General features: G+C 48.2%; 1 protein-coding gene across 1 annotated transcript in view; it reads left to right on the top strand.

Moving 5' to 3' along the window:
* The window catches only part of LOC144754873 (lymphoid-specific helicase-like), a 544,631-nt gene that overhangs the window by 505,466 nt on the left and 25,445 nt on the right, over positions 1 to 13,720 (top strand). The window lies entirely within an intron of this gene.

Here is a 13,720-nt window from a genome sequence, read left to right as displayed (position 1 = left end):
AAATGTGGGTAGACTTGATTGGCTAGATTACATAAAACGTTTTCTTATTGAAATTGGTTGCCAACAATATTATGATGACCCACTCTCAATGGGCAATATATCCAGAAAATTGTTGAAAAAACTATGCAATACCTCGAGGTAAAGAGAAGGCGAGATGAAATTAATAAAAAGACAGTTACCTCGCATCTCTTGTTATTAACTGGCGATAAAGTACAGCCATATTTAACCCTGCCGATGTCTAATTATGATCGATTTCTCTTGACCCGTTTTAGACTAAATATTGTTTTTAGACTCTTGTCCTTCCCAGAAATGAACTCATGGTTGCGAAATTTGCCTATTTGCCCGTGTGATGATTCCTCGTCCCAATCCGACATCCATATTTTATTCTTTTGTAAATTTTATATTTTACCACGCAGGAAATTCATTATCCCATTCCTCAAAGAAATGAATTTAAATAGATGTCGCCCAGCTTTTTTAGAATTGCAGAGAATGGACACTCTTTTTAACTGTTGCTGTAATTTTAAGCTTTTTTAAACATGTTTTTAAAGTACGGAAAACAATTGGTGTTGATGAAATATAATAGATTTGTCACTTTTTCAATTTCCCTGTGTAAATTGTAAATTCATGCTGTTGCTTTCATGGTTATTGTCTTTTAACCGAATAAAGTACTTTTTGAACTTTGATAGGGCGCACTACGACAGTTTGGAAGAAATTCTCTAACACTTACCTGATCCCTACAAACAGCAGGCAGATGAACTTATACAAGAGAGAAAGCTCATCACCAATGCATCCATTAAGTGTGCACTAGACGCGGCAGACACAGCTGCCAGATCAATCAATACCAGCGTGCTAATAAGGCGACACGCATGGCTTCGCATATCAGGCTTTAAGAATGAAGTCCAATCTACAATTCTTATTCGGCCAATTAACCCAGACTTTTTATTTGGTCCAGCAGTTGATTCAATTCTGGACAAAATGAAAAAGTATGCAGAAACTTCAAAATCTATGGGAGCACTCCAGTCCCAACAACACCGGGGCTCCTTTCGTCGCTCCAATTCTAGAGGAGGAGCGCGAGGAACATCACAGCAATCCTCCAACTACAAAACTAAAACACAATCCACATATAACAAAAATACCAGCAGGGGTGGTTATAGAGGAAACAACACCAAAGGCAGATGTCGTGGAGGCAATGCAAATAGATCCTCCACTAACACAAAGCAGTGACTTCCTGACACTCCCCCCAGACCACATAACACCAGTCGGGGGAAGAATACAACAATTTCAACAAGTCTGGTTAAATATCACCACAGACAAGTGGGTCAGGCAAATTATCCAACATGGTTATTGCCTAAGCCGGGAGTTAGCATCTTTATTGTAATACTGTGTATTTTAACCTTTTTAAAACTGCTAATTTCCATGCTGGCACCTTGATCGAGCAGCACACCGCCAAGCCGATTCTGGGCTGACGCGGTACTCTGCTGCCAGGGCAACGCCGCCTTCCCAATCGGCGGACACGCCCACACGCGCTGGCCACGCCCCCTTCCTCTACAAAGAGCGCGCGCTGAGTAAGAGCGAGCGTTCTCAGAACTCCACTCCTGAGGCGGAAAGCCGGGAGTTAGCATCTTTATTGTAATACTGTGTATTTTAACCTTTTTAAAACTGCTAATTTCCATGCTGGCACCTTGATCGAGCAGCACACCGCCAAGCCGATTCTGGGCTGACGCGGTACTCTGCTGCCAGGGCAACGCCGCCTTCCCAATCGGCGGACACGCCCACACGCGCTGGCCACACCCCCCTCCCAGGTCATCGCCAGCACAATAAAACATGTGCTGCAACCGGAAGCGCAGCGGACGAGCGCAGCGGGCGCGACGATTGCGCGCCGAAGGCGCGCATAAGGCAAGCTCGTCTGCGCTCGTCCGCGCCGAGGACGGGCCAACGGCCAACCCCCATGCGACTTCTACACCTCGACCACCTACCCAAACGGTGAGACTGACCTACTCCACCTCCGATCTAATAAAACTCAGGCACGTCGCTACTCTACCCCATGCACCTCTGCTTCTGGGCTATTCTAATCACATCATAGGCCCCCTCCGATGTCCCACTTGTATTAATCCCACTGTGAAAGCTGCTACAAAAGACCCTCTGTTGATCCAAGCAGCGTTAATAAACGCTAGATCTCTTCCTAAACACAAATTAGAAATCGCCGATCTTATCGACGCACACAGACTGGATCTCCTCTTCATTACCGAGACTTGGGGCGACGATGCCTCAGGCCCCGATTTCAGAGAAGCCACCCCCATCAACTACAATGTATGTAGACTAGACAGGCCATTAAAAAGAGGCGGCGGCATCGCCATAATTTACAAAGACGTCTTTAAACTCACGACGAAACCATTTACCTGCACAGAATACGAGTCTCTTATCTTTACACTATGTCTCTCAGCCAAATCATCCTTCAAGGGCATGCTGATGTATCGCCCTCCAGGGTCAAGAGCAAAGTTTTTAGCCAATATAGGCAGCGTAATTGAAGCGGCTGCGGACGCCCCTCACTTTACGCTACTAGGTGACTTTAATTTTCACCTTGAGACTCTGAACAACAATGATACTACGCAGCTTCTCACAGACCTTTCAGCTGCAGGCCTAATGCAACTAATAGCCTCCCCTACGCACCAGGCAGGCCACACATTAGACGGTATCTTTACCAATAGCCCTCTGGTAAATATCACCCAAATAATTCCACTCATTTGGACAGACCATTCAGCCATTTGCTTCACAGTCCAAACAAACCCCATCAAACCTAGCTGTAATGCAACAACCTCTTCATCCTACAGAGATTGGAAAAACATAAACCTAACTCAACTAGCACAGATGCTACAAGATAATCATATTCCCAACGAGTCTGACCCTAATAAAGCATCCTCCAACTACCTGACAAACCTTAACATGGCCTGTAACAAACTGGCACCGACTAAAACTTCCCACCGGAACAGGAAGATACCCTCAGCCCCTTGGTTCACAGAAGCCCTGCGCATGCAAAAACAATACTGCAGGAACCTTGAAAGACAGTGGCGGCGCAATTATAGCCCTGCAGACAAAATCAACTATAAAAATGCCCTTTCCATTTACAAAAGATTGATAACCACAGAGAAAAGCAAATACTTCACCACTCAAATCAATAATGCAAAGAACTCGGCAGGAGAACTATTTCGGGTAGTCAATACTCTATCCGACCCCCCAACTCCACGCATAGAAGGCACCCAGGCACTGGCAGACTCATTGGCCAGTTTCTTCGAGGAAAAAGTCAGCTCTATTTTTCAAACCTTCTCTCACTCACCCCCCCTTTTCTCACCAGTGACACTCCCTACGGACACTCAGCCCACATTAACAACCTTTATCCCTGTTGATCAGGACCACATTCAACGCCTGATAACCAGCATTAAATCTGGATCCCCCCTTGACCCCTGCCCCCCTGCTATCCTGAACCGCATCCCTGAAGCACTCTCCCCAGCACTGTCTACTATCTGCAACGCCATGTTCTTAACAGGCATTTACCCCACAGTCTGGAAGGAGGCTATCATCAAGCCATTGCTGAAAAAACCTACTCTGGATCCTCTCATCCCAGCAAGCTATAGACCTATCGCTTGTCTCCCATTTCCAGCAAAGATCTTCGAAAAGTCCATGAACATCCAACTTTCGAAATTCATCAACGACAACAACTTGCTTGATGACACCCAGTTTGGTTTTAGACAGGGGCATGGGACGGAAACAGCACTCCTGAAAGCCGCAGACGAAATTAGAACAACCATGGATAAAGGCAGAGCGGCTGTCCTGATACTCCTAGATCTCTCCGCTGCATTTGACACGGTCGATCATGTCACTCTGATCGACCGTGTCTCAGCCTTGGGAATAGGAGGTACAGCTAAAGATCTGATTGCATCATTTCTCGCCAACCGCCCCCAGACTATCAAGATGGGTAATTTCACCTCCCAGACCTTTTCACTTCCCTGCGGCGTCCCTCAGGGCTCCTCGCTAAGTCCGACACTTTTTAATATCTATGTGTCGGACTTGGCGAGGGTGATAAAATCTTATGGAATTGCCCTTACCACATACGCCGATGATACACAACTAGTACTATCGGTGTACAACAACGGAGCCAGTGTTGCAGCCAACTTTCAGGAGGGAATGAGGGCGATAAGCTCCTGGATGTCATCAAATTGCCTCAAACTCAACTCCGACAAAACGGAGGTGATGACGTTCGGGAGCTTACAGCCATCATGGTCCCCGCAGTGGTGGCCAACTGAGTTGGGCTCTCCCCCCCAACCAGTGGTAAAGGTTCGCAATTTAGGAGTCACCTTTGACAATAAGCTGACCTTCCACCATCATGCCAATGCCGTCGTATCATCCGCTTTTTACACCCTCAAAAAAATCAAGAAACTTCTCCCCTACCTACCACAGTCAGCCGGCAAAACTCTTATTAGCACGTTAGTCTTTTCAAGAACCGACTACTGTAACTCACTTCTTTTGAATGCCCAGGAAGGAGTACTTAACAAACTACAGACCGTGCAAAACGCGGCGGCTAGAACCTTACTGTCCATTCCAAAATTCACATCCATCTCCCACCACATCAAAAAACTCCACTGGCTCCCAATCAGGAGTCGAATCAAATTTAAGGCTCTGTGTATAGCCTATAAGACCTTGAATAACCCTGGACCACGGTTCCTAAAAGAAGCCCTCCGCCCTGCGGAGCAACGCAGAACTTTACGATCCTCGGCAGCCTTCTTGCTGAACGTCCCTCGGACAAGAAAGGCCACCTGGGGAGACAGATGCTTCACGACAGCCACAGCTAAACTGTGGAATACCCTCCCACTCCATATCAAAACCGCACCCACGCTTCTTACATTTCGAAAAACCCTCAAAACATGGCTCTTCTCCTCCTCCTAACTCCCCCGTCACACTTTAGTGAGCTCTGAGATCACCAGCGCCGAGACACCCGTATGGGCATTTGCGCGCTTTAAAAATTGCAAAAATAAATAAATAAATAAATAAATAGAGCTCACCTCAACCCCACCAAACATACCACCCGTGCACCGTCCTATGTCACAGGAACATGTAACGTTACTTCAGCAAGAGGTCATCAGTATGCTGCAAAAGGGGGCCATAGAAACAGTCCCACTGCAACATCAGGGAACAGGAGTATACTCCCTATACTCCCTATACTTCCTAATTCCAAACAAGGACGGGTCTCTCAGACCAATATTGGACCTCAGGCCCCTCAACCTCTACGTTCTGTCAGAGCATTTTCACATGCTCACTCTCCAGCAAGTCTTACCATTGCTTCAACAGGGAGACTTCCTAGCAACTTTAGACCTCAAAGATGCATACTTTCATATACTAATACAACCTGCTCACAGAAAGTATTTGAGGTTCACCATTCAAGGGCAACACTACCAATTCAAAGTCCTGCCATTTGGGGTGACAACAGCTCCAAGAGTGTTCACCAAATGTCTAGCTACAGTAGCGGCAGATCTCAGAAGGCAACACATACTTCTCTTCCAGGGGATATATAATTACATATAAATACGCATAAAATAACCATATATATATATATATAGATAATATGCATATGCATATACATATGCAGCCCAATATACACCATACTAGGCTCAAACTGCCATTATTGCCTGTAAAATCTTTACATTTGCTAAATAAAAACATATAACTAACATTATATGACAATGCAAAGAAGAAAACACTGCCTTGGTTTTCTTTGAAACACACAACCTTTATTTTCAAAGGTAAAAACAGGGTGGATCATTGAGGCAGCTTTAGCCTAGATAGGCTGCATTGTAACAGAAAAATATGGCGCCGTGCCTTTAAGACCTTTGTGAGCCTCCAGGCTCCCATCATGCACCACAGGTGACAGTTAGGTCAGTTCTTTTTTCCGGCTCCTTCTGTGAGGATCCTGGAGCATTGAGCTCTGCCAGTTGGTGATATTTTTTTCACTTTCTTCTGGTTTTTCTCTAATTTTTTCGTCTTTACTCGACGTCTTTAGTCATTATCTGACTAATCCAACAATTTTTTGCTGTTTTTTGGCTATTTTTCCAGTCACAATGCCGGCCTTATTTGTTAAGTGTCCGACCTGTGGTAAAGAAATGGCCAAGACAGACCCTCATTCGGTCTGTGTAGCTTGTCTACTATCTTCTCACAAGCCAGAACTTTGCTACCACTGCAGCAAGCTTTCAAATAGGACTTTGAGAGAGAGAGAGAAGAGCAGGCGTCAGTCCCTGCATGACAGAGGAACTGTAAGTGGAAGAGAAGAATTTCATTCCAGGTAGCCTTCTTCTCAGCACAAAGAGCTCAAGGACAGAGGGGAGAAGAGAAAACATCGGTCTCCTTCAACTTCGAGGGACAGATCTTCCTTCTTGCTCAAAATCAGCATTGAAATCACCGTCGCGGCATACGTCGACGTCGAAGCACCCCTCGCCGTCTAAGAAGAATCCGCCGTCGAAGCAAGGTGAGAAGCGACATGAGCGTAGGCGGTCCCGGTCTGGCTCGCCTGCGACTGCAAGAGGGTGGGACTCGACGTAGTCTCGTCGACGGTCGCCGTCGAGAGGCTCGAAACATCAGTCAAGGTCGCTGTCGAGAGGTGCCATGACTTCTACGTCTAACCGGGCAGTAGAGGTTTCGACGTCTAAGAGCCCCAGTCATGCGACGTCTAGGCACACGACGCCGAGAAAATCATCGCCGTCGAGGCGTCTGACGCGACGCCGAAGAGGCAATCGTCGTCGAGGAGGTCGCCGCCGAGGAAGTTGCCGCCGGAAAAAACGACGTCGAGGAGGCTGTCGTCGACGTCTCCAGCAGCAAAGAGGCCTAGAACGGTGTCCAAAGACCGGTCTAAGGTTTCTATGGTGTCTTCCGGGAGTTCCTCTTCCTCCCCTGGGCTGCGGATTGTACAAATTTCTCCAGAGCCCTCAAGAGCACCTTCACTTACAGGGGCTAATATCTCGCCCGATGGCTGGGGGAGATCAGAGACTGGAAGATAAGAAAAATTAACCTTCCAAGGTCTCGTTCCAGGTCTCCAGTGTCTGTAAGACTTGCTTCAAGATCAAGGTCACCTCTTGTACAGGTGGTACACTCTCCAAGAAGCCGTGAGCGTACTCCTCTGAGAAAATCTCCATCGGAGAGGAGGCGAACTTCACCCTCTCCTAGGTCTTCGCGTCATCACTCTTCTAGAAGACGCAATGCTAGATCTTCGACAAGGTCTTCAAATTCAAAGAGGAACTACTCACCAACGCTGTCATCAACTCCTCCGAGTAGGATTTCACCAATTGATGACGTGATTACTTTTAATGAAGTTCTCTGTCGTGGTGCAGCGAAACTTAATATCGAGATGCCTGTCTCTACTGCCAAGACAACTGTCATTTTCGAGACTTTGCATCAGAAGTTATCATCAAGGCCTTTACTTCCTCTGGTTCCAGGTCTGTTGGAACCTGCGGAGTACAAGTTCTTAACTCCTGCGTCTTTGGGAGCAGTTCCTTCGCGGATCGCAAAGAAATATAAGGCTCCGGACAATGATCCTTTATTTCTGAGGTCTGAGCCACAACCTGATTCAGTCATTGTTTCAGCGGCTCGTAAGAATCAGATAGGAGCAGCATCATCCTCTGTGCCTCCTGATAAAGACAGCAAAGCTATGGACTCAGTAGGAAAGAAAATGTGTGCCACTTTGTGAGAAGTTGGCCTGATGTGCAGTGTTCACTATTCTAGTGATCACTATATATCAGTCCAAACAACCCTTATTGATGATTGGTTGTAAGTCAACCTTATAGACCAGCTATCCTAGTAGCATGGATACGAGCAGTCTAAGGCTAAGACTCTAGAGGGCGTGTTAAGCCAGCTGTTTTACCATCACATTACCCCTTGAACACCCAGCGAAAGGACACCACACAAGTGTTATGAAAATAAACAGTGTATTTATTAGAATCACAACAACCCTGTACTCTTTGAGGACAGGGTGCTAAGCACACAACAAAACTCTTACGAAAATACTTAAGTTAGCACGGTATACACAACTGCCCGAGGGGCACGAAAAACCATATACTTTAAAAGTGGAATGCGAAATTACTAGCAGGTAAGTACAGTACTAATAGGCTTTGGAATCGCTAGGACTTGACTACAGAATCGTTAGATTACTTCTAGGAGGCCTAGGGGACTCGGGTGCAGAGTGTGCACTCTCACGCGGGATGCGGGACAAAGTCTATGGAAGCTAGTAAAGGCAAAGTTAGTGTTCACGGGCGAACCCGACCTGGTAGGGAGAAAACGACAGTGGATCCTGACCCTAGGATAGTGAGGCTATGCTGGGACACCGAAGTGCGAAGTTACCTAGCCCAGGGGCTGCAGCTGCATAGGTCTGAAAAGACGTCGGGAATCTCGTTGCCGGACCAGGAGCCTGGAAGAAGGACGTTGCTGGCAGGCGACCAGTGAAGAAAAGTTCGATGGATCCAAGCCTGGATCAAGGACGAAGAAAACCTGAAAGCAGAGGGGACCAAGTTCTTGAATCACTAGCCAGTGATTAAGTGGGCACCAGGATGGCACCGGGCGAAGTCACCGCAGTCAGGTGAGTGGGCGCTGCTGGGCTCTGCAGCCTCTCGGAGCAAGAGGCGTTGTCGGCGACCAGGATGGAGGTGCGAGCTGTCCCACGAAGGTTCTTGCTGTCGACGTCGCTGGACCCAGGATTGGGCAACAAGTCTTGGCAAATGCAAGGCCCACGCGGTGGACCTAAAATGGCGTCTTAGCCGGACCAGGAGGGTCCAGGGTACTTCTCCGATGGAGGGAAGCAAGGGCCAGTCTGGAGCAACCAGACTAGCAGCAGTGATGTCGTCGGGCGTCGTTCAGAAGGCCACAAGCCAGCGGGCTAGTAGCCAAACAACGCGGTGAGCAGCAAAAAGCAGAAGGGCCCCACGCAGATCGTGGAGATGCTGGGAGGCTGCACTTCGGTGCTGGAGCTGCTCAGGGTCGGGGCTTCTCGGACCCCAAAGCACTCACCAGGAAATTACTCGGCGGGCTTGCTGTGCAGAAGTCGTGCAGTCTTGAAGATGGCCGGTCCCTCGAGGTCTCGTCACACCCACGAATCTCAGCGTGACTGATGATGTAGGTAGAGGTCAGAGGTGCCAGGGAAGCCGGTTCTCGTCGAGCTGGGCAGTCTTGATCCGGAGGAGAGACTTGCAGCAGACCGCAGTGTTCTTAAGATGGTGCCTGCGGATGCAGGGTGACTACTCCTTAGTCACAAGGGAGAAATCTTAGGAAGAAGTCTTGAGTTCCTTTCGTGGAAAGTAGTTTCAGGATTCAAAGATGATCTGATTTGGAAGGGGGCCAGTTCCTACCTTTATCCTGTAAAAAGGGGCTGGCACGCGACTAAGTCCTGCCCTAGGGGTGGGACTAGGAGGGGGGTGGTTACACCCACTTCCTTGGCGGGCTTTTCCCCAGCACAGGGTCTGGAGTGACCCTGGAACTGGTTCCAGCCAGCCTATGCACAGTGAGCACCGGGGTGCCACGTGCAGTCACCTTCCTCTAAAGCCCTGCCTACCTACAATACACAAAACCCTGTCTGGGATGGTGCTGGCACCGCCCCTGGCAGGAAACCCTTTGTCCTTATCTCCTGCTCTGGGAGGACTCCCAGCAGCAGGAGGGCAGACTTGTGTCTCGGTGGCAACATCCATTTTGTGGATGCTAAGGCTCTGTCTGACTTTAACCGGGGTTAGGGGTTACATACATGTCGTGTCCCTCTAGAAGGGTGGAATGCTAACCCCGTCGCCAGAATTGGCGAGGGGTTAGTATTCCAATTCGTATGACACCTTACTCGACATGTTTTGATAAAGCGATACCAGAGTTGGCATATAACCGCGAGGATTATAATGCACTTAAGAGTATATGGTATGCGATATCATGGAAACGGCTAAGGGATGGATCCCGAAAGCCGCAGACGGGCTCAGCTCATGCCAGAGCACCATCTCACACGATTCCAAGCACTCTGCCTTCAGGATTGTTAAGGCCTGCCATAGGAGTGACTGATAGGAGATCTGTGTGTCCATTTTAGGGTTAGATATAGGTATACTATATCTAAAGCAAAGGGTGAGTACACCACCTTGCCCCAGCTGTCGTGCAGCCAGTTGTGTCAGTTTAGTTAGTCAGCCCAGGGGTGGCATAATACATGCTTCAGCCCCTGGGAGACTTCTGGGTACACCTCAGCCCTGGGTACAGGGACTTGGAGAGGGCTCAGTGCCAATTCAGTACCTGAGTACAATTTGGATAGAGAGAACAGCTAGGCTGTGGGTCTGATTAGCAGGCCCACAGCCAGGGAAAGTCGTAAACCAGTGCAGCAAAAAGCAAAAATCTGGGTGATCATAGGATTGCAGACCCTACTCTCCTACACACTTCTACTTCCTACATGAAGGTTGCCAGTGCCTCCGCTTTACTGGGTCGCTATGACCGCGCACTATGTGATTCCTTGTCTCGGTTTGCAGAAAAACTTCCAAAAGAAAAGCATGATTTTCTTGAAATCCTTCATGAAGGTGGGCTAGTGGCTAACCAGGTGATTAGCGCAGCTGCAGATGCTTCCGACCTGTCTACACATGGCTATGAAAAAAAATTATCAAGAAGGGGGAGTGAAGAGGTGGTGCTGAACTGCACCAAGGTGGGTGCGTCCTCTCCTGAAAGTACAAGTAATCAACAAGGTCCACCTTACGTAAAGTTAGTGTATAACCAGGTGTTCATGGAATACACAATGTGTGTTTAAAATACCCCTCACACACCAAAAGGGCCCTTGGTGTCATGCTTCATCATTGGGGTCTTCCCGCCCCCGCTGCGGGACGGGGCAGTGCTGCGACAAGTGACTACGCTGGAGCACCTTTTAATTTGAGGGTGCTATGTGGGTGAATGGGAGTGAGTGTCAGTAGGGTCAGGGGTGATCACAAACGACAAATGGGTGCTGAATATTGTGCAAAATGGATATGCAATCAGATTCAAGTCTCCCCCACCTTCCATTCCTCCTCAAAAGTCTGTGTTCCATCGACTTCATCTTTTGAAGCAGGAGGTGTCTACGTTAATCTTAAAGAAAGCCATCGAGGAGGTCCCGTCCCGAGGGCACACCGTCGACAAGGCATTTACTCCCGATACTTTATAGTTCCAAAGAAAGGTCCAAACAAGGAGTTCAGGCCCATACTAGATCTCAGGCGCCTCAATCAGTTCATTCGGCGAGAAAAGTTCAGAATGCTGGCGTTGCATCAAATAATTCCACTTCTGCATCAAGGGGACTGGATGTGCTCCATAGATCTTCAGGATGCTTACTTTCACATCCCCATCGCCCCAAAGCATCGGAAATTTCTACGGTTCTGCATATAAACCAACTATTACCAGTTTGCAGTCTTGCCCTTCGGGCTAAAGTCAGCTGCTCCGCACCTTTTCAAAGTGCATGGCAGTCTTAGCGGCTTTCCTAAGGAAGAGACATATTTTCGTCTATCCCTATCTAGACGATTGGCTGCTAAAGAGTGCGTCTCCGAGTCTACTTCAGCAACCTCACGTTCTGCATACATCAGCTGCGGAGGCTGGGCCTGCACGTGAACTTCAAAAAGTCTATCCTCAATCCCACACAGAGGATACACTATCTGGGCGCACTTCTGGATTCAAAGGACGCAAAAGCGTATCCTTCGGAGGAGAGACTATCCGCTATTCTCCTCAAGTGTCAAACCTTACTAAAGAATCCTCGACCAATGGCCAGACAGATCTCGTCTCTGCTAGGGTCCATGGCGTCTTGCATTTTCCTCGTCCCGAACGCCAGGCTGCACATGAGACCTCTGCAGCAGTCGCTGGAGGATCAGTGGTCCCAGTTTTCAAACCGTTGGGAAGGCAAACTGTCACTACCTCTGTCAGTGTGAATCTCCATTCGATGGTGGATGCAGCGGAGTCATCTGGTAGTGGGAGTGCCCTTTAAAGAGGACATGCCCAGTCGATCGTTGGTGACAGATGCGTCCCTGCAGGGATGGGGCGCCCATTTGGGGTCCCTTCAAGTTCGAGGAGTGTGGTCAGAGAAAGAAAAGCTGTATCACATAAACATGTTGGAACTCAGAGCTGTCCATCTAGCTCTCAAGGCTTTCTTTCCAGCGTTCAAGTCATCCTCTCTTCTTGTTCAGACGGACAATACAACAACGATGTACTATCTGAACAAGCAGGGCGGAACGAGATCCAGACCTCTGTCGCTGGAAGTACAGGCAATCTGGAAGTGGCTTCTGGCTCTGGGTATGACAATTTCAGCTGTCCATCTGCCCGGTGTCCTCAACGTCCAAGCAGACGACCTAAGCTTACACTACGCATAAGCACACGACTGGGTCTTAAAAGACAAAGTGATAAGAGATGTCTTCCAGGCCTGGGGATCACCAGAAATCAATCTATTCGCGGACGCCGACAATGCAAAATGCCGCGTCTTCGCGTCCAGGTACCCACAACGAGAGTCCAAGGGGAATGCTCTATGGATGGACTGGTCAGACATTACTCTACGCTTTTCCACTGATTCCACTCTTTCCCTTGGTGATCAAGAAACTGTACAAGACATGATTCTAGTGGCTCCGGATTGGCCTCGCCAATGATGGTACCCGGATCTCCTGCATCTATCCAAAGTACCGCACAGGAGGCTTCCTTGTTATCCGGATCTGCTGGCGAGAGAGAACGGCAGGGTGTTCCATCCCAACCTGCCGTCCCTGAAGCTAGCAGTATGGTTCCTGAGTTCGTCCAGTATGGACATCTAGGCCTCTCGCAGGACTGTATGCACATTTTAAGAGAGGCAAGGAGAGCTTCTACAAGAAAGACGTATGCTTTCAAGTGGAAGCGGTTTTTCATGTGGTGTGCTGCTGAAGGTCATGACCCGATTCAAGGTCGGGAACAGGTACTGTTACCATACTTACTTTCTTTGGCCAAAGGAGGTTTACAGTATTCCTCTATTAAGGTCCATCTGGCAGCAATAACAGCATATCGAAAGTCCCCTACCCAGGTGTCTTTCTTTCAAATGCCAGTTGTGAAGGATTTTCTGGAGGGTCTCAGGAAAGTGTATCCTCCCGTGAGGGCTCCCTCTCCTCCTTGGTAGCTTAATGTGGTTTTGTCTAAATTGATGGGTCCTCCATTCGAACCTATACATAAGGCCTCCCTTCAACATCTGTTGTGGAAGGTGTCCTTCCTTGTAGCTATCACTTCTGCGCGCAGGGTGCGTGAGATTCAGGCCTTTTGTGCTACAGAACCCTATCTCGTTTTCCATGCGAATAGAGTGGTGCTTCGGACTCATCCCAGATTCCTTCCTAAGGTAGTCTCGGATTTTCACATTAATCAGTCAGTGACACTACCTACGTTTTTTGCTAATCAGAGCTCTTCAGCTGAAAAAGCTCTACACTCTTAAGATTTGAAAAGAGTTTTGAAGTTTTACCTTGATAAAACTAAGAGTGCTAGAAAGACTGATCATCTGTTTGTGAACTACAGTCCTCTGAATACGGGCTTGCCTGCTTCTAAGAGTTCCATTTCTAGATGGATTATGTCATGTATTTTGTTATGTTATCAGTTGGCACGGAAACAGCTCCCGGGTAGACCGAGAGCGCACTCCACTAGAGGAAAGGCTGCTACTATAGCAATGCTTAAAATGTTCCTGTTCATGAAATTTGTAAGGCAGCTACATGGCGTTCGG

This window comes from Lissotriton helveticus, chromosome 5_1 (genome assembly GCF_964261635.1).
Source record: "Lissotriton helveticus chromosome 5_1, aLisHel1.1, whole genome shotgun sequence".
Lineage (NCBI taxonomy): Eukaryota > Metazoa > Chordata > Amphibia > Caudata > Salamandridae > Lissotriton > Lissotriton helveticus.
The sequence above is the reverse complement of the archived record's forward strand: the minus strand, read 5'-3'. Positions and strand labels throughout refer to the sequence as shown.